Source organism: Equus caballus, unplaced genomic scaffold (genome assembly GCF_041296265.1).
Source record: "Equus caballus isolate H_3958 breed thoroughbred unplaced genomic scaffold, TB-T2T haplotype1-0000019, whole genome shotgun sequence".
Taxonomy (NCBI): Eukaryota; Metazoa; Chordata; class Mammalia; order Perissodactyla; family Equidae; genus Equus; species Equus caballus.
In genome coordinates, this window is record NW_027222392.1 from 2505372 (window position 1) to 2526771 (window position 21400).

Here is a 21400-nt window from a genome sequence, read left to right on the forward strand (position 1 = left end):
GATGTAGTGTCCATGAGGGTGGATGCAGTGATCGGGAAGCGGTTGCAATGCAACCTGCTGTCTCCCTGAATGCGCATGCTCTGAACATGAGGTGGATGCAGTGATCCTACAGTGATTGCAAAGTTCCTGCATTTCCACATCAGCTGGAAGCAGTGTCCCTGCAGGGTTTGCAGTGCTGCCTTCTGTGTCACTGAAGGTGAATGCAGTGCCTATTCAGTGCATGCAGTGTACCTAAAGGTTTCTGCATTATGTTGTGACGGAGGATGCAGTGCCCATGAACGGGGATGCAGTGTCCCTCCAGTGGTTGCAGTGCCCCCGCCATTGTCCTGAAATGTAGATTCAGTGCCCATGCAATGGATGCAGTGAATCTTCAGTGATTGCAGTGCACATGCAGTGCCAGTTCAGGTGGATGCAGTGTAGCTGCCGTGGTTGCAGAGCCCCGTGCCGTGTCCCTCAATGTGGATGCAGTATGTTGTGAAGCAGAATTCAGTGTCCATGAAGGACGATGCAGTGATCCTGCAGTCATTGCAGTGCACCTGCAGTGCCAAGTCATCTGGATGCAGTGTCCCTGCATTGGTTGCAGTGCACCCTGCTGTGTCCCTGAATGTGGATGCTGTGAACATGCAGTGGATGCAGTGATCCTGCAGTGATTGCAGTGCGCCTGCATTTCCTCATCACCTGGAAGCAGTGTTGCTACAGTGGTTGAAGTGCTGCATTCTGTGTCCATAAAGGTGAATGCAGTGCCCATGCAGTGGATGCAGTGTCCCTAAAGGTTTATGCAGTATGTTGTGATGGAGGATGCATTGCACATGAAGGTGGGTGCAGTGTCCCTGCAGTGGTTCAAGGGCCCCTGGCATTGTGCTGGAATGTGGATGTAGGGGTCATGCAGTGGATGCAGTGTCTCACAATGCGGAGGCAGTATCTTGTGTCAGAGAATGCAGTGCCCATGAAGTTGGATGCGGTGAACCAGCAGTGGTTGTAGTGCCCCCTAAAGTTTCCCTGGATGTGGATGTAGTGCCCATGCAGTGCATGCAGTGTCCCACAGGTGGATGCGGTATGCTGTGATGGAGGAAGCAGTAACCACCAATGTGGATGCAGTCAGCCTGAAGTGATTTCAATTCGCTTGCCATGCCACTTCAGCTGGATGCAGTGTTGCTGCAGTGGTTGAAGAGCCAACTGCAGTGCCCCAGAACGTGGATGCAGTGCCTATGCAGTGGATGCAGTGTCACACAATGTCCAGGCAGTATGTTGTGATGGAGGATGCAGTGCCCATGAATGTGGAGGCAGCGTCCCTGCAGTGGTGGCAGTGCCCCGTCCTGTGTCCCTCAGTGTGGATGCAGTGCCCATGCAGTGGATTTAGAGTACCAAAACTTTGCTGCCGTATGTTGTTACAGAGGATGCAGAGCCCTGGATTTGGATCCAGTGATCCTGAATGGATAGCCGTGTGCCTGCAGTGCCACTTCAGTAGGATGCAGTGTTGCTTCAGTGGTTGCAGTGCCACCTGCATTGTCCAGGAATGTGGATCCAGTGCCCAGGCAGTGGCTGCAGTGTCCCACAAGTTGGATGCAGTATGTTATGAGGGATGATGCAGTTCTCTTGAAGGTGGATGCTTGAAGTGCCCCCCACATTGTCCGGGAATGTGGATGTGGTAGTCATGCAGTGGATGCAGTATCCCACAAGGTGGATTCAGTATGTTGTCATGGAGGATGCAGGGCCCATGAAGTTGGATGCAGTGATGCTGCAGTGGTTGCACTGCCCCCTACAGTTCCCTGAATGTTGATGCAGTGCCCATGCAGTAGTTGCTGTGTCCCACAAGGTGGATGTCGTATGTTGTGATGGAAGATGCAGTGCCCACGGAGGTGGATGCAGGGAGCCTGTGCTGAATGCAGTGCACCTACAGTGCGACTTCAGCTGTATGGAGTGTCCCTGCACTGGTTGTAGTGCCAACTGCATTGTCCAAGAACGTGGATGCAGTGCCCAGGCATTGGATGCAGTGTCCCACAAGGTGGATGCAGTGTGTTGTGTTGGAGGATGCAGTCCCCATGAGGGTGGATGCAGTGATCCAGCAGTGTTTGCAGGGCCCCCTGCAGTTTATCTGAATGTCGATTCAGGGGTCATGCAGTGGATGCAGTGTGAACAAAGGTGGATGCAGTATGTTCTGAAGTAGGATTCAGTGCCCATGAAGGACGATGCAGTAATCCTGCAGTCATTGCAATGCACCTGCAGTGCCAGTTCATCAGGAAGCAGTGTCCCTGCAGTGGTGGCAGTGCCCCCTGCTTCATCCCTGAATGTGGATGCAGTGCCCCGGCTTTGGATGCAGTGTCCCACAAGGTGCATGAAGTATGTTGTGACTGAGGATGCAGCGCCCAAGAAAATGGATACAGTGTACCTAAAGGTTTAGGCAGTATGTTGTGAGGAAAATTCAGTGCCCATGAAGGTGGATGCAGTTATCCAGCAGTGGTTGCAGTGCACCCTGCTGTGTCCCTGAATGTGGATAATGTGAACATGCAGTGGATCCAGTGATCCTGCAGTGATTGCAGTGCGCCTGCATTTCCACATCAGCTGGAAGCAGTGTCCTTGCAGGGGTTGCAGTGCCGCCTTTTGTGTCCCTGAAGGTGAATGCAGTGCCCATGCAGTGGATGCAGTGTAGCTAAAGGTTTATGCAGTATGTTGTGATGGAGGATGCACTGCTCACGAAGGTGGATGCTGTGTCCCTGCTGTGGATTCAGTGCCCCCATCATTGTCCTGGAATATGGATGCAGGGGTCATGCAGTGAATGCAGTATCTCACAAGAGGGATGCAGTATGTTTTGTGGGAGGATGAAGTGCCCATGAAGGTGGATGCACTGATCCTGCACTGGTTGCAGTGCCCCCTACAGTTTACCTGAATGTGGATGCAGTGCTCATGCATGGATGCAGTGTCCCTCAAGGTGGATGCCTTATGTTGTGATGCTGGATTCAGTGATCATGAAGGAGGATGCAGTGATTCAGCAGTCGTTGCAGTGCACCTGCAGTGCCACTTCAGCTAGCTGCAGTGTTCCTGCAGTGGTTGCAGTGCCCCGTCCTTTGTCCCTTAGTGTGGATGCAGTGCCCATGCTTTGGATCCTGAATACCAAAAGTTGGTTGCCGTATGTTGTGACAGAGGATGCAGAGCCCTGGAGTTGGATGCAGTGAGCCAGCAGTGATTGCAGTACGCCTGCAGTGCCACTTCAGCTGGATTCAGTGTCACTGCAGTGACTGCAATGCCCCCTGCATTGTCCTGGAATGTGAATGCAGTGCTCATGCAGTGGATGTAGTGTCCCACAATGTGCAGGCATTGTGGTGTGTTGTAGTATGCAGTGCCAATGAAGGTGAATGCAGTTATCCTGCAGTGATGGCCATGCGCCTGCAGTGCCACTTCAGCTGGATGCAGCGTTGCTGCAGTGGTAGCAGTGCCCCCCACATTTTCTGGCAATGTGGATGCCGTACGCAGGCAGTGGATGTGGTGTGCACCAAGGTGGATGCAATATGTTAAGAGGGATGATGCAGTTCTCATGTAGATGGATGCAATGTCCCTGCAGTGATTACTGTCACCTCGCATTGTCAGTGAATGTGGATGCAGTAGTCATACAGTGGATGCAGTGTCCCACAAGGTGAATGCAGTATGTTGTGATGGAGGATTCAGGGCAGATGAAGGTGGATGCGATGATGCTGCAGTGGTTGCTGTGCCCCCTACGGTTGCCTGAATGTGGATGCAGTGCCCATGCATTGGATGCAGTGTCCCACAAGGTGCATGCAGTATGCTGTGATGGAGGATGCAGGGCACATGAAGGTGGATGCAGTGATCTGGCAATTGTTGCTGTGCACACTGCTGTGTCCCAGAATGTGGATGCTGTGAACATGCAGTGGATGCAGTGTCCCACAATGTGGAGGCATTGTGGTGTGTTGTAGTATGCATTGCTGATCAAGGTGAATGCAGTGATCCTGCAGTGATGGCAGTGCGCCTGCAGTGGCACTTCAGCTGGATGCAGTGTTCCTGCAGTGGTTGCAGTACCCCCTGCATTGTTCAGGAATGTGGATGTAGTGCTCAGGCAGTGGATGAAGTGTCACACAAGTTGGATGCAGTATGTTGTGACAGAGGATGCAGTGCCCATGAAGGTGGATGCAGTGATCCTGCATTGTTTTCCGTGCACACTGCAGTGTCCCTGAATGTGGATGCACTGAACAAGCAGTGGATGCACTGAACATTCAGGGATTGCAGTGCACCTGCGGTGCCACTTCAGCTGAACGCAATGTTGCTGCAGTGGTTGCAGAGCCCACTGCAGTGTCTCTGAATGTGGATGCAGGGCCCATGCAGCCTCTGCAGTGTGACCCAAGGTGGATGCAGTATGTTGTGAAGTAGGATGCAGTACCCATGAAGGAGGATGCAGTTATCCTGCATTCATTGCAGTGCACATGCTGTGTCAATGCATCTGGATGCAGTGTCCCTGAATTTGGACTCTTTGCTCATGCAGTGATGATGTATGTTGTCATGGAGTACGCAGTGTCCATGAAGGCAGATGCAGTGATCCTGCAGTGATTGCAGTGCGCCTGCAGTGCCACTTCAGCTGGAATCAGTGTCGCTAAAGGGGTTGCAATGCTGCTTTCTGTGTCCCTGTAGGTGAATGCAGTGCCCATGCAGTGGATGCAGTGTACCCAAAGGTTTATGCAGTATGTTGTGATGGAGAATGCAGTGCCCATGAAGGTGGATGCAGTGTCCCTGGCATTGTCCTGGAATGTGGATGCAGTACCAATGCAGTGGATGCAGTGAAATTTCACTGATTGCAGTGTGCTTGCATTGCCACTATAGCAGGATGCAGTGTAGCTGCAGTGCTTGCAAGCCCCCTGCCATGTCCATTAATGTGGATGCAGTGCCCATGCAGTGAATGCAGTTTACCTAAAGGTTTATGCAGTATGCTGTGATGGAGGATGCAGTGCCCATGAAAGTGGATGCAGTTTCCCTGCAGTGTTTGCAGTGCCCATTGCATTGTCTGAGAACGTGGATGCAGTGCCCAGGAATTGGATGCAGTGTCGCACAAGATGCATGCAGTATTTTGTGATGGATGTTGCAGTGCCCATGAAGGTGGATGCTGTGATATGGCAGTGGTTGCAGTGCCCCTGGCAGTTTACCTGAATGTGGATGCAGTGCTCATGCAGTGGATGCAGTGTCCCAAACTGTGGATGTCGTATGTTTTGATGGAAGATGCAGTGCACACTAATGAGGATGCACTGAGCATGTGCTAAGTGCAGTGCACCTGCAGGGGGACTTCATCTGTATGCAGTGTCCCTGCAGTGGTTGCAGTGCCCATAGCATGGTCCATGAACGTGAATGCAGTGCCCAGGCATTGGATGGAGTGTCCCACAGGTTGCATGCAGTATTATGTGATGGTGGATGCAGTGCCCATGAGAGTGGATGCCGTGATCTAGCAGCGGTTGCAGTGCAACCTGCTGTGTCCCTTAATGTGGATGCAGTGCTCATTCAGTGCATGCAGTGTCCCACAAGATGTATGACTTATGTTGTGATGGAGGATTGAGTTGTCATGAAGGAGGGTGCACTAATCCTGCAGTCATTGCAGTGCACCTGCAGTGCCAACTCAGCTGGCTGCAGTGTCCACGAGTTGGATGCAGGGAGCCAGCAGTGATTGCAGTATGCCTTCAGTGCCACTTCAGCTGGATACAGTGTCCCTTCAGTGGTTACCATGACCCCTGCATTGTCCTGGAATGTTGATGCAATGCCAATGCAGTGGATGCAGTGAAATTACAGTGATAGCAGTGCACCTGCAGTGTCACTTCAGCTGGATGCAGTGTAGCTGCAGTGTTTGCAGAGCCCCCTGCCATGTCCCTGAATGTGGGTGCAGTGCCCATGAAGTGAATGCAGTGTACATAAAGGTTTATGCAGTATGCAGTGACAGAGGATGCAGAGCCCATGAATGTGGATGCGGTTTCCCTGAAGTGGTTGCAGTGCCCCTGGCATTGTCCTGGAATGTGGATGCAGTGGTCAAGCAGTGGATGCAGTGTCCCAAAAGGTGGATGCCTTATGTTGCGATGGATGATTCAGTGACCATGAAGGTGGATGCAGTGATGCTACAATGGTTGCAGTGTCCCCTACAGTTCCCTGAACGTGGATACAGTGGTCATGCAGTGGATGCAGTGTCCCACAATGTGGAGGCATTGTGGTCTGCTGTAGTATGCAGTGTCGAGGAAGGTGCATACAGTGATCCTGCAGTGATGGCACTGCACATGCAATGCCACTTCAGCTGGATGCAGTGTAGCTGCAGTGGTTGCAGTTGCCCCTGCCATGTCCCTGTATGTGGATGCAGTGACCGTGCAGTGTCTGCAGAGTGACCCAACGTGGAAGCAGTATGCTGTGGAGTAGGATTCAGTTCCCATGAAGGAGGATGCAGTGATCATACAGTCATTGCAGTGCACCTGCAGTGCCACTTCAGCTGAATGCAGTGTTGCTGCAGTGGTTGCAGAGCCAACTGCAGCATCCTTGAACATGGATGCAGTGTCCCAGAATCTGCATGCAGTATGATGTGACGGACGATGCAGTGCCCATGAATGTGGATGCAGTGATCCTTCAGTGGTTGCAGTGCCACCTGCAGTTTACCTGAATGTGGATTCACTGGGCATGAGTGTGGATGCAGTGATTCGGCAGTGGTTGCAGTGCACCCTGCTGTGTCCCTGAATGTGGATGCTGTGAAAATGCAGTGGATGCAGTGATCCTGCAGTGATTGCAGTGCGCCTGAATTTCCACATCAGCTGGAAGCAGTGTGCCTGCAAAAGTTTTGGTTCCGCCTTCTGTGTCCCTGAAGGTGAATGCAGTGAGCATATAGCGGATGCAGTGTCCCACAATTTGTATGCAGTATGTTGTGACAGAGGATGCAGTGCCCATGAAGGTGGAAGCGGTGAACCTGCAGTGTTTGCAGTGCCCCCTACATTTTCCCTAAATTTGGATGCAGTGCCCATGCAGTGCATGCAGTGTCCCACAAGGTGGATGCAGTATGTTGTGATGGATTATTGAGTGATCATGAAGGAGGATGCAGGGATCCTGCAGTCATTGAAGTGCACCAGCAGTGCCACATCAGCTGGCTGCAGTGTCCCTGCAGTGGCTGCAGTGCCCCGTTCTGTGTCCCTGAATGTGGATGCAGTGCCCATGCAGTGGATGCAGGGTACCAAACGTTGGTTGCAGTATGTTGTGACGGAGGATGTAGTGCCCATGAAGGTGGATGCAGTGTCCCTGCAGTGGTTACAATGCCCCCGCCATTGTCCTGGAATGTGGATGCAGTGGTCAAGCAGTGGATGCATTGTCTCACAAGACGGATGCAGTCTGTTTTGTAGGATGATGCCGTGTCCAGGAATGTGGTAGTGCTGAATCTACAGTGGTTGCAGTGCCCCCTACAGTTTCCCTCAATGTGGAGGCACTGCCTATGTCGTGCATGCAGTGTTGCAAATGGTGCATGCAGTATGTTGTGATGGATAATGCAGTGCCGACGAAGGTGGATGCAGTGAGCCTGCAGTGATTGCCCAGTGCCTGCAGTGCCACTTCAGCTGGATGAAGTGTTGCTGCAGTGGTTGCAGAGTGGACTACCATGTCCCACAATGTGGATTCAGTGCCCATGCAGTTGATGCACTGTCCCACAATATGCATGGAGTATGTTGAGATGGAGGATGCAGTGCTCATTAAGGTTGATTCAGTGTCCATGCAGTGGTTGCAGTGTGCCCAGCATTGTCCTGTAATGTGGCTGCAGTGCCAATGCAGTGGATGCAGTGACACTTCAGTGATTGCAGTGCACCTGCAGTGCCACTTCAGCTGGATGCAGTGTAGCTGCATTGGTTGCAGAGCCCCCTGCCATGTCCCTGAATGTGGATGGAATTTCCATGCAGTGTCTGCCGTGTGAACCAAGGTAGATGATGTATGTTGTGACGTACGATTCACTGCCATTGAAGGACGATGCAGTGATCCTGCAGTCATTGCAGTGCCCGTGCAATGCCACTTCACCTGGATAAAGTGTCCCTGCAGTGGTTGCAGTGCCCCCTGCATTGTCTCTGAATGTGGATGCAGTGCCCATACAGTGGATGCAGTTTCCCACAAGGTGGATGCAGTATATTGTGACAGAGGATGCAGTGCCCATGAAGGTGGATGCAGCTATCTGGCTATGGTTGTACTGAATCCTGCTGTGTTCTTGAATGTGGGTGCTGTGAACATGCATTGGATGCTGTGAGCCTGCAGTGATTGCAGAGTGCCTGCATTTACACATCAGCTGGAAGCAGCGCCACTGCAGGGGTTGCAGTGCCGCCTTCTGTGTCCCTGAAGTAGAAAGCATTGCAGATGCAGTGGAGGCAGTGTCCCTAAAGGTTTATGCAGTATTTTGTGACGGAGGATGCAGTGCCCACGAAGGTGGATGCAGTGAGCCTATGCGGAATGCAGTGCACCAGCAGTGCGACTTCAGCTGTATGCAGTGGCCCTGCAGTGGTTTCAGGGCCCACTGCATTGTCCCAGAACGTGGATGCAGTGCCCATGCAGTGGATGCAGTGTTCCACAACGTGCATGCAGTATGTTGTGACAGAGGATGCACTGCCCATGAATGTGGATGCTGTGTCCCTCCAGTGGTTGCAGTGCCCCCAGCATTGTCCTGGAATGTTGATGCAGTGCCAATGCAGTGGATGCAGTGAAACTACAGTGATTGCAGTGTGCCAGTAGTGCCTCTTCAGCAGGATGCAGTGTCCCTGCAGTGGTTGCAGTGCCCCTGCATTGTCCCTTAATGTGGATGAAGTGCCCATTCAGTGGATGCAGTTTCCCACAATGTGCATGCAGTGTGTTGTGACGGAGGATGCAGTGTCTAGGAAGGTTGAGGCAGTGAGCCTGCAGTGATTGCATGCACATGCAGTGCCACTTCACTTGGATGCAGTATTGGTGCAGTGGTTTCAGAGCCAACTGCAGTGTCCCTGAATCTGGATGCAGTTCCCATGCAGTGGATGCAGTGTCCAACAATGTGCATGCAGTATGTAGTGACAGAGGATGCAGTGACCATGAAGGTGGATGAAGTGTGCCTGCAGTGGTTGCAGTGCCCACTGCATTGTCTTGGAATTTGGATGCAGTGGTCATGCAGTGGATGCAGTGTCCCACAAGGTGGATGCAGTATGTTGTGATGGAGGATGCAGTGCACATGAATGTCGATGCAGTGATCCTGCAGTGATTGCAGTGCCCCCTGAAGTTTCCCTGAATGTGGATGCAGGGCTCCTGCAGTGGATGCAGTACCCTACAAGGTGGATGTGTTATGTTGTGATGGAGGATTGACTTTTCATGGAGGATGCAGTGATGCTGCAGTCATTGCAGTGCACCTGCATTTCCACATCAGCTGGAAGCAGTGTTGCTGCAGTGGTTTCAGTGCCACCTTCTGTGTCCCTGAAGGTGAATTCAGTGCCCCTGCAGTGGATGCAAGTAAAGGTTTATGCAGTATGTTGTTATGGAGGATGCAATGCCCACGAAGGTGTATGCAGTGAACCTGCCATGATTGCAGTGAGCATGCAGTGCCACTTCAGCTGGATGCAGTGTTCTGGCAGTAGTGCAGAGCCAACACCAGTGTCCTTGAATGTGGATGCGGTGCCCAGGCAGTGGAGGCAGTGTCCAAAAATGTGCATGCAGTTTTGTGACAGAGGATGCAGTGCCCATGAAGGTGGATGCAGTGTCCCTGCAGTGGTTGCAGTGCCCTGGCATTCTCCTGGAATGTGGATGCAGTGGTCCTGGAGTGGATGCAGTGTCTCACAAGGTGGAGGGAGTATGTTTTGCCGGAGGATGCAGTGCCCATGAAGGTGGATGCGGTGAACCTGCAGTGGTTGCAGTGCCCTGTACAGTTGCCCTAAATGTAGATGCCTTGCCCTTGCAGTGCATGCATTTCCCACTGTGGATGCAGTAAGTTGTGATGGAGTACACAGTGCCCACGAATGTAGATGCAGTGAGGCTGCAGTCATTGCAATGAGCCTACAGTGCCACTTCAGCTGGATTCAGTGGTGCTGCAGCGGTTGCAGAGCCATCTGCAGTGTCCCTGGATGTGGATGCAGTGTCCATGCAGTGGATACAGTGTAACACAAGGTACATGCAGTATGTTTGACGGAGGATGCAGTGGTAATGAACGTGGATGCAGTGATCATGCAGTGGTTGCAGTGGCCCCAGCAGTTTACCCAAATGTGGATGCAGTTCTCATGCAGTGGATGCAGTGTCCCACAATGTGGATTCCTTATGATATGATGGAGCATTCAAAGATCATGAAGGAGGTTGCAGTGATTCTGCAGTCATTGCAGTGAACCTGCAGTGCCACTTCAGCTGAATGCAGTGTTGTTGCAGTGGTTGCAGAGCCCACTGCAGTGTCTCTGAATGTGGATCCAGGGCCCATGCTGCCTCTCCAGTGTGACCCAAGGTGGATGCAGTATGTTCTGAAGTAGGAGGCAGTACCCATGAAGGAGGATGCAGTGATCCTGCATTCATTGCATTGCACCTGCAGTGTCAATTCATCTGGATGCAGTGTCCCTGAATGTGGATTGATTGCTCATGCAGTGATGATGTATGTTGTGATGGAGGATGCAGTGCCCATGAAGGCAGATGCAGTGATCCTGCAGTGATTGCAGTGTGCCTGCAGTGCCATTTCAGCTGGATACATCATCCCTGCAGTGGTTGCAGTGCCTGTTGCAGTGTCCCTGAACGAGGCTGCAGTGCCCATGCAATGGCTGCATTGTCACTGAAGGTAGATGCAATATGTTGTGTTGGAGAAAGCAGTGTCCATTAGGTGGATACAATGTTCCTGCACTGGTTGTCGTGCCCCCTTCTGTGTCCCTGATTTTGGATGCAGTGCCCATGCAGTGGATGCAGTGTCACTGAAGGTAGATTCAGTATGTTGTAATGTAGGATGCAGTGCCCATGAAGGTGGATGTAGTGATTCTGCAGTGATTGTAGTGCACCGGCAGTGCCACTTCCACTGGCTGCAGTGTGCCTGCAGGGGTTGCAGTGCCCGCTTCTGAGTCTCTGAATATGAATGCAGTGCCCATTCAGTGTATGCAGAAAAACAAAAGATGGATGTGGCATGTTATGACAGAGAATGCAGTGCCCATGAATGTGGATGCAGTGATCCTGCAGTGGTTGCAGTTCGCATGCAGTGCCACTTCAGCTGGATGCAGTGTCCATGCAGTTGCTGCATTGCAACCTGCACCATCCCTGAATTTGGATGCAGTGTTCATGCAGTGATGAAGAATTTTGTGATGGATGATGCAGTGACCATGAAGGCAGATGCAGTGATCCTGCAGTGATTGCAGTGTGCCTGCAGTGCCACTTCAGCTGGATCCAGAGTCCCTGCAAGTGTTGCAGGGCCTGTTGCACTGTCCATGAACGTGGCTGCAGTGCCCATGCAATGGCTGCATTGTCACTGAAGGTAGATGCAGTATGTTGTGACAGAGGATGCAATGGCCTTGAAGGTGGATGCAGTGATCCTGCAGTGGTCGGAGTGCCCCCTGCAGGGCCCCTGAATGAGAATGCCGTGCCCTTGCAGTGGATTCAGTGCCCCTCAAGGTGGATGCAGTATGTTATGACGGCTGATACATTGCCCATGAAGGTGCATGCAGTGTTCCTGCACAGGTTGTCATGCCCCATTCTGTTTCCCTGATTGTGGATGCAGTGCCCATGCAGTGGATGCAGTGTCCCACAAGGCAGATGCACTATGTTGTAATGGAGGATGCATTGTCGATGAAGCTGCATGCAGTGTTAATGCACTGGTTGTCGTGCCCCATTCTGTGTCCCTGATTGTGGATGCAGTGCCCATGAATGTGGATGAGGTGATCCTGCAGTTGGTGCAGTGTCCCCTTCAGGTTCCCTGAATGTGGATGCAGTGCCCATGCAGTGGATGCAGTGTCACAGAAGTTGGATGCAGTATGTTGTATGGAAGATGCAGTGCCCATGACTGTGAATGCAGTGAGACTGCAGTGATTGCAGTGTCGCTGCATTGCCACATCAACTGTATACAGTGTCCCTGCAGTTGTTGCAGTGCTGCCAGCATTATCCAGAAATGCGGATGCAATGCCCAGGCAGTGGATGTAGTGTCACACAAGTTGGATGCAGTATGTTGTGACAGAGTAGGCAGTGCCCATGAAGGTGGATGCAGTGAACCTGCAGTGGTTTTCATGCACACTGTAGTGCTACTGAATGTGGATGCAGTGAACATGAAGTGGATGCAGTGAACATTCAGTGATTGCAGTGCACCAGCTGTGCCACTTCAGCCGAATGCAGTGTTGCTGCATTGGTTGCAGAGCACACTGCAGTGTCTCTGAATGTGGATGCAGGGCCCATGCTGCCTCTGCAGTGTGACCCAAGGTGGATGCAGTATGTTGTGAAGTAGGATGCAGTACCTATGAAGGAGGATGCAGTGATCCTGCATTCACTGCAGTGCACCTGCAGTGTCAATTCATCTGGATGCAGTGTCTCTGAATGTGGATTCAGTGCTCATGCAGTGATGTGTGTTGTGATGGAGGATGCAGTGCCCATGAAGGCAGATGCAGTGATCCTGCAGTGATTGCATTGTGCCTGCAGTGCCACTTCAGCTGGATCCAGAGTCCCTGCAGGGGTTGCACTGCCTGTTGCAGTGTACCTGGACGTGGCTGCAGTGCCCATGCAATGGCTGCAGTGTCACTGAAGGTAGATGCAGTATGTAGTGTTGGAGGAATCAGTGGCCTTGAAGGTGGATGCAGTGATCCTGTAGTGGTTGCAGTGCCCCCTGCAGGGTCCCTGAATGAGACTGCCGTGCCCTTGCAGTGAGGATTTTTAGGCTACTTAATTTTAAAACGATTTATGATGAGCATTTTTAGGCTGGTTACTTTTAAAACTACAGATAAGAAGCAGGCTCCGAGGAGTGGAATTTGTTTGCCCTTTGATCAGAGACAGTTGCATTTGTGAAGGAAATCTCCATGCCTCCCTCTCTGTGCCAGGAGGAAGGGGGGATGCCCTTATCTCTGGAAACTCTCAATGGGGAAGGCAAGAACTTAGGTTGTTTACTGTCTGGCAACCTCATGTAACTGACCCCCCCACCCCAAAATCCTCCTTTGCCTTTAGTTGAAGATAATATTTGAGCGGTGACTTCTGCCATTTACTCAATCCAGTTTGATTCTTATCTAAAAGTTGGGGGACCGCCCAATGGTCGGACCCTACTGGCACTGGTACAATTTTAACTTTTTTCCTTTGTCTTGTAAAGAGATGACTCACATACCCATGTCTTAAATTTAGCCCTAACCCTCAAGTCAGAGCAGCAGCAGGAGCTCTGACTGCCTGTGGGTCCTATCCCCACACCAGCTCTGCCTGCCTATGGGTCCTGTCCCCATGCCAGTGGGGGCAGCAGAAGCGGTGGCAACAGAAGCTCTGACTGCCCATGGGTCCTGTCCCCATGCTATTCTATACTATTCTCTAAATAAAAGAGCACTACTGCCAGATCTTGAGAGTCTAAGAAATCTTTCTTTTGACTCCTCGGCTCACCGACCCCACATCACCTGCAGTGCCACTAAGGCTGGATCCAGAGTCCCTGCTGGGGTTGCGGTGCCCCCTGCAGGGTCCCTGAATGAGAATGCCGTGCCCTTGCAGGGGATTCAGTGCCAAACAAGGTGGATGCAGTATGTTATGACGGAAGGTGGATGCAGTGATTCTGCAGTGATTGCAGTGCAACTGCAGTGCCACTTCAGCTGGCTCCAGTGTTCCTGCAGGGGTTGCAGGGCCCATTTCTGTGTCTCTGAATATGAATGCAGTGCACATGCAGTGGATGCAGAGTACCAAAAGATGGATGTGGCATGTTGTGACAGAGAATGCAGTGCCCATGAATGTGGATGTAGTGATCCTGCAGTGGTTGCAGTGTGCATGCACTGCCACTTCAGCTGGATGCATTGTCCCTACAGTTGCTGCAGCGCAACCTGCACTGTCCCTGAATTTGGATGCAGTGCTAATGCAGTGATGAAGTATGTTGTGATGGAGGATGCAGTGCTCATGAAGGCAGATGCAGTGATCCTGGAGTGATTGCAGTGAGACTGCAGTGACACTTCAGCTGTAACCAGAGTCCCTGCATTGGTTGCAGTGCCTGTTGCATTGTCCCTGAACGTGGCTGCAGTGCCCATACAATGGCTGCAATTTCACTGAAGGTAGATGCAGTATATTATGACGGATGATGCATTGCCCATGAAGGTGCATGCACTGTTATTGCACTGGTTGTCATGCCCCATTTGGTGTCCCTGATTGTGGATGCCGTGCCCATGAATGTGGATGTGGTGATCCTGCAGTTGTTGCAGTGTCCCCTTCAGGTTCCCTGAATGTGGATGCAGAGTCCATGCAGTGGATGCAGTGTCGCAAAAGGTGGATGCAGTATGTTGTCTCAGAAGATGCAGTGCCCGACTGTGAATGCAGTGAGACTGAAGTGATTGCAGTGTGCCTGCAGTGCCACTTCAACTGTATACTCTGTCCCTGCAGTGGTTACAGTGCTGCCTGCATTGTCAGGGAATGCAGATGCAGTGCCCAGGCAGTGGATGCAGTGTCACACAAGGCGGATGCAGTATGTTATGATGGATGATGCCGTACTCATGAAGGTGGATGCAGTGTCCCTTCAGTGCTTGCAGTGCCCACTGCATTGACCAAGAACATGGATGCAGTGCCCAGGCATTGGATGCAGTGTCCCACAATGAGCATGCAGTATGTTGTGACGGAGGATGCAGTGCCCATGAAGGTGGATGTGTTGAACCCTCAGTGGTTTCAGTGCCCGCTACAATTTCCCTGAATGTGGATGCAGTGCCCATGCAGTGCATGCAGTGTCCCACAATGTGGATGCAGTATGTTGTGACAGAGGATGCAGTGCCCATGAAGGTGGATGCAGTGAGCCTGCAATGATTGCAGTGCACCTGCAGTGACACTTAAGCTGGATGCAGTGTTGTTGCAGTGGTTGCAGAGCCCACAGCAGTGTCCCTGAACGTGGATTCAGTGCCCATGCAGTACTTGCAGTGTCCCACAAGGTGCATGCAGTATATTGTGATGGAGGATGCAGTGCCAATGAAGGAGGATTCAGTGATCCAGCACTGGTTGCAGTGCACCTGCAGTGCCTCCTCAGCTGGATGCAGTGTAGCTGCAGTTATTGCAGAGCCACTTGCCATATCCCTGAATGTGGATGCAGTGCCCATGCAATGTCTGCAGTGTGACCCATGGTGGATGCCGCATGTTGTGAAGTAGGATTCAGTGCCCATGAAGCACGATGCAGTATCCTTCAGTCATTGCAGGGCCCCTGCAGTGCACTTCAGCTGGATGCAGTGTCCCTGCAGTGCTTGCAGTGCCCCCCACATTATCCGGGAATGTGGATGCAGTGGCTGGGCAATGAATGCAGTGTCTCACAAGCTGAATTCAGTATGTTGTGACAGATGATGCAGTTCTCATAAAGGTGGATGCAGTGTCCCTGCAGTGCTTGCAGTGTCCCCTGCATTGTCGGGGAATGTGGATGCAGTAGTCATGCAGTGGATGCATTGTCCCACAAGGAGGATGCAGTATGTTGTGATGGATGATGCAGTGCCCATGAATGTGGATGCAGTGATCCTGCAGTGGTTGCAGTGCACATGCAGTGCCACTTCAGCTGGATGCAGTGATCTTGCAGTGGTTGCAGTGCGCATGCAGTGCCACTTCACCTGAATCCACAGTCCCTGCAGGGGTTGCAGTGCTTGTTGCAGTGTCCCTGGACGTGGCTGAAGTGCCTATGCAATGGCTGCAGTGTCACTGAAGGTAGATGCAGTATGTTGTGTTGGAGGAAGCAGTGGCCATGTAGGTGGATGCAGTGTGCCTTCAGTGGTTTCAGTGCCCCCTTCTGTGTCTCTGAATACGAATGCAGTGCCCATGCAGTGGATGCAGAGTACCAAAAGATGGATGTGGTATGTTGTGACAGAGGATGCAGTGCCCATGAATGTGGAAGCAGTGATCCTGCAGTGCGCATGCAGTGCCACTTCAGCTGGATGCAGTGTCCCTGCAGTCGCTGAAGTGCAACCAGCACTGTCCCTGAATTTGGATGCAGTGCTCATGCAGTGATGAAGTATGTTGTGATGCAGGATGCAGTGCCCATGAAGACAGATGCAGTGATCCCGCAGTGATTGCAGTGTGCCTGTAGTGCCACTTCAGCTGGATCCAGAGTTCCAGCAGTGGTTGCAGTGCCTGTTGTCCTGACCCTCAACGTGGCTGCAGTGCCCATGCAATGGCTGCAGTGTCAGTGAAGGTAGATACAGTATGTTGTGATGGAGGATGCAGTGCCCGTGAAGGCAGATGCAGTGATCCTGCAGTGATTGCAGTGTGCTTGAAGTGCCACTTCAGGTGGATGAACTGTTCCTGCAATGGTTGCAGAGCCAACTGCAGTGTCCCTAATCGTGGATGCAGTGCCAATGCAGTGGATGCAGTGTCCCACAAGGTGCATGCAGTTTGTTGTGACAGAGGATGCAGTGCTCATGAAGGTGGATGCGGTGAACCCACCGTGGTTGCAGTGCCTGCTACACTTTCCCTGAATGTGGATGCAGTGACCATGCAGTGCATGCAGTGTCCCACAAGGTGCATGCCGTTTGTTGTGACAGAGGATGCAGTGCTAATGAAGGTGGATGCGGTGAACCCACCGTGGTTGCAGTGCCTGCTACACTTTCCCTGAATGTGGATGCAGTGCCCATGCAGTGACAGCAGTGTCCCACAATGTGGATGCAGTATGTTGTGACAGAGGATGCAGTGCTCATGAAGGTGAAAGCCGTGAGCCTGCAGTGATTGCAGTGTGCCTGCAGTGATACTTCAGCTGGATGCATTGTTGCTGCAGTGGTTGCAGAGCCCACTGCAGTGTCCCTGAACTTGGATGCAGTGCCCATGCAGTGCATGCAGTGTCCCAAAAGGTGGATGCAGTATGTTGTGACGGAGGATACAGTGCCCATGAAGGTGGATGCAGTGATCCTGAAGTGGTTGCAGTGCCCCCTGCAGTTTACTTGAATGTGGATGCAGTGCCCATGTGGTGGATGCAGTGTCCCACAAGGTGGATACCTTATGTAGTTATGGAGGATCGAGTGATCATGACGGAGGATGCAGTGATCCTGCAGTCATTGCAGTGCACTGGCTGTGCCACATCAGCTGGCTGCAGTGTCCCTGCAGTGGTTGCTGTGCCCCTTACATTTCCCTGAATGTGGATGCAGTGCCCATGCAGTAGTTGCAGTGTCACACAAGGTGGATGTCGTATGTTGTGATGGAAGATGCAGTGTCCACGAAGGTGGATGCAGTGAGCCTGTGCTGAATGCTGTGTGTCTGCAGTGTGACTTCAGCTGTATGCAGTGTCAGTGCAGTGGTTACAGTGCCAACTGCATTGTCCGAGACGTGGATGCAGTGGCCAGGCATTGGATGCAGTGTCCCACAAGATGCATGTAGTTTGTTGTGATGGAGGATGCAGTGGCCATGAAGTTGGATGCAGTGATCCGGCAGTCATTGCCGTGCACCCTGCTGTGTCCTTGAATGTGGATGCTGTGATAATGCAGTTGATGCAGTGATCCTGCAGTGATTGCAGTGTGCCTGCATTTCCAGATCAGCTGGAAGCAGTGTACCTGCAGGGGTTGCAGTGCTGCCATCTGTTTCCCTGTAGGTGAATGCAGTGCCCATGCAGTGGATGCAGTGTACCTAAAGGTGTATGCCATATGTTGTGACAGAGGATGCAGTGCCCACGAAGGTGGATGCAGTGTCCCTGCTGTGCTTCCAGTGCCACCAGCATTGTCCTGGTATGAGGATGTAGTGGTCAAGCAGTGGCTGCAGTGTCTCACAAGGCGGATGCAGTATGTTTTGTCAGAGGATGCAGTGGCCATGAAGGTGGAAGCGGTGAACCAGCAGGGATTGCAGTGCCCCCAAGAGGTTCCCTCAAAGTGGATGCCATGCCCATGCTGTGCATGCAGTGTGCCATAAGGTGGATGCAGAAAGTTGTGACGTAGGATGCAGTGCCCACGAGGTGGATGCAGTGAGACTTCAGTGATTGCAGTGTGCCTGCACTGCCATTTCAGCTGGATGCAGTGTGGCTGCAGTGCTTGCAGAGCCAACTGCAGTGTACCTAATCGTGGATGCAGTGTAAATGCATTGGATGGAGTGTCCCACAATGTGCATGCAGTTTGTTGTGATGGAGGATGCAGTGCTCATGAATGTGGATGCGGTGAACCCTCAGTGGTTTCAGTGCCTGCTACACTTTCCCTGAATGTGGATGCAGTGCCCATGCAGTGACAGCAGTGTCCCACAATGTGGATGCAGTATGTTGTGACGGAGGATGCAGTGCCCATGAAGGTGGATGCAGTGATACTGCAGTTGTGGCAGTGCCCCCTTCTGGTTTCCTGAATGTGGATGCATTGCCCATGCAGAGGATGCAGTGTCTCTCAAGGTGCATGCAGTATGTTGTGAGGGAAGGTGCAGTGCCCACGACTGTGAATGCAGTGAGACTGCAGTGATTGCACTGAGCTGTCAGTGCCACTTCAACTGTATACAGTGTCCCTGCAGTGGTTGCAGTACTGCCTTCATTATCCGGGAATGCAGATGCAGTGCCTAGGCAGTGGATGCAGTGTCACACAAGTTGGATGCAGTACGTTGTGACAGACGATGCAGTGCCCATGAAGGTGGATGCAGTGAGCCTTCAGTGATTGCACTGCGCCTGCACTGACATTTCAGCTAGATGCAGTGTTGCTGCAGTGGTTGCAGAGGCAACTGCAATGTCCCTATTCGTGGATTCAGTGCCAATGCAGTGGATGCAGTGTCCCACAATGTGCATGCAGTTTGTTTTGATGAAGGATTCAATGTTCATGAAGGTGGATGCGGTGAACCAGCAGTGGTGGCAGTGCCTGCTACACTTTCCCTGAATGTGGATGCAGTGCCCATGCAGTGCATGCAGTGTCCCACCAGGTGGATGCATTATGTTGTGATGGAGGATGCAGGGCCCATGAAGGTGGATGCAGTGATGCTGCCATGGTTGCAGTGCCCCCTACAGTTCCCTGAATGTGGATGCAGTGCCCATGCCGTAGTTGCAGTGTCCCACAAGGTGGATGTCGTACGTTGTGATGGAAGATGCAGTATCCACGACGGTGGATGCAGTGAGCCTGTGCTGAATGCAGTGTGACTTCAGCTGTATACAGTGTCCCTGCAGTGGCTGCAGTGCGCACTGCATTGTCTGATAACGTGGATGCAGTGCCTAGGCATTGGATGCAGTGTCCAACAAGGTGCATGCAGTATATTGTGATGGAGGATGCAGTGCCCATGAAGGAGGGTGCAGTCATCATGCAGTGGTTGCAGTGTGCATGCAGTGCCACTTCAGCTGGATGCAGTGTAGCTTCAGTGGTTGCAGAGTCCTCTGCCCTGTCCCTTATTGTGGATGCAGTGCCCATGCAACATTGGCAGGGTGACACAAGTTGAATGCCGTATGTTGTGAAGTAGGATTCAGTCCCCATGAAGGACGATGCAGTGATCTTTCAGTCATTTCAGGGCACCTGCAGTGCCACTTCAGCAGGATGCAGTGTCCCTGCAGTGATGGCAATGCCCCATTCTCTGTCCCTGAGTGTGGATGCAGTGCCCATGCAGTGGATACAGAGTGCCAAAATTTGTTTGCCGTATGTTGTGACAGAGGATGCAGTGCACAAGTGTTGCATGCAGTGAGCTGGCAGTGATTGCAGTACGCCTTCAGTGCCACTTCAGATGGATGCAGTGTCCCAACAGTGGTTGCAATGCCCACTACATTGTCCTATACTGTGGATGCAGTGCTCATGCAGTGGATGCAATGTCCCAAATTTGGAGGCATTGTGGTGTGTTGTAGTATGCAGTGGCGATGAAGGTGAATGCAGTGATGGCAGTGCGCATGCAGTGCTACTTCAACTGGATGCAGTGTTGCTGCAGTGGTTGCAGTGCCCCCTGCATTGTCCGGGAATGTGGATGCAGTGCTCAGGCAGTGGATGCAGTGTACAACAGGGTGGATGCAGTATGTTATGATGGATGATGCAGGGCCCATGAAGGTGGATGCAGTGTTCCTGCAGTGGTTGCAGTGCCCCTGGCATTGTCCTGGAATATGGATGCAGTGGTGATGCATTGGTGCAGTTTCTCACAAGGCAGATGCAGTATGTTTGGTCGTAGGATGCAGTGCCCATGATGGTGGATGCCATGAACCTGCAGCGGTTTCAGTGCCCATTACACATTCCCTGAATGTGGATGCAGTGCATGCAGTGTCCCACAAGGTCGATGCAGTATGTTGTGACGGAGGAAGCAGTGTCCACGAAGGTGGATGCAGTGAGCCTGCAGTGTTTGCAGTGTGCCTGCAGTGCCACTTCAGCTGGATGCAGTGTTGTTGCAGTGGTTCCAAAGCCCAATGCACTGTCCCTGAACGTGGATGAAGTGCCTATGCAGTGTATGCAGTCTCCCACAATGTGAAAGCAGTATGTTGTGACGGAGGATGCAGTGCCCACGAAGTTGGATGTAGTGATCCTGCAGTGGTTGCAGTGCCCCCTGCAGTTTACCTGAATGTGGATGCAGTGGTCATGCAGTGGATGCAGTGCCTCACAAGGCAGATGCAGTATGTTTTGTCTGAGGATGCAGTGCCCATGAAGGTGGAAGCAGTGAACCAGCAGTGCTTGCAGTGCCCCCTAGAGTTTCCCTGAATTTGGATGCAGTGCCCATGCAGTGCATGCAGTGTGCCACAAGGTGGATGCAGAATGTTCTGATGGAGGATGCAGTGCCCACGAGGTGGATGCAGTGAGACTTCAGTGATTGCAGTGCACCTGCACTGTCATTTCAGCTGGATGCAGTGTTGCTGCAGTGGTTGCAGAGCCAACTGCAGTGTACCTAATCGTGGATGCAGTGCCAATGCATTGGATGTAGTGTCCCACAATGTGCATGCACTTTGTTTGACGGAGGATGCAGTGCCCATGAAGGAGCATGCAGTGATCCAGCAGTGGTTGCAGTGCAACCTGCTCTGTTCCTATATGTGGATGCTATGAACATGCAGTGGATGCAGTGATCTTGTAGTGATTGCAGTGAGCCTGCATTTCCACATCAACGGGAAGCAGTGTCCCTCCAAGGGTTGCAGTGCCACCTTCTGTGTCCCTTAATGTGAATGTAGTACCCATGCAGTGGATTCAGTGTACCTAAAGGTTTATGCAGTATTTTGTGATGGAGAATGCAGTGCCCATGAAGGTGGATGCAGTGTCCCCAGAGTGCTTGCAGTGCCCCCCACATTGTCTGGGAATTTGGATGCAGTGGTCATGCAGTGGTTGCAGTGTCTCACAAGGCAGATGCAGTATGTTTTTTCAGATGATGCAGTGCCCATGAAGGTCTAGGTGGTGAACATGAAGTGATTGCA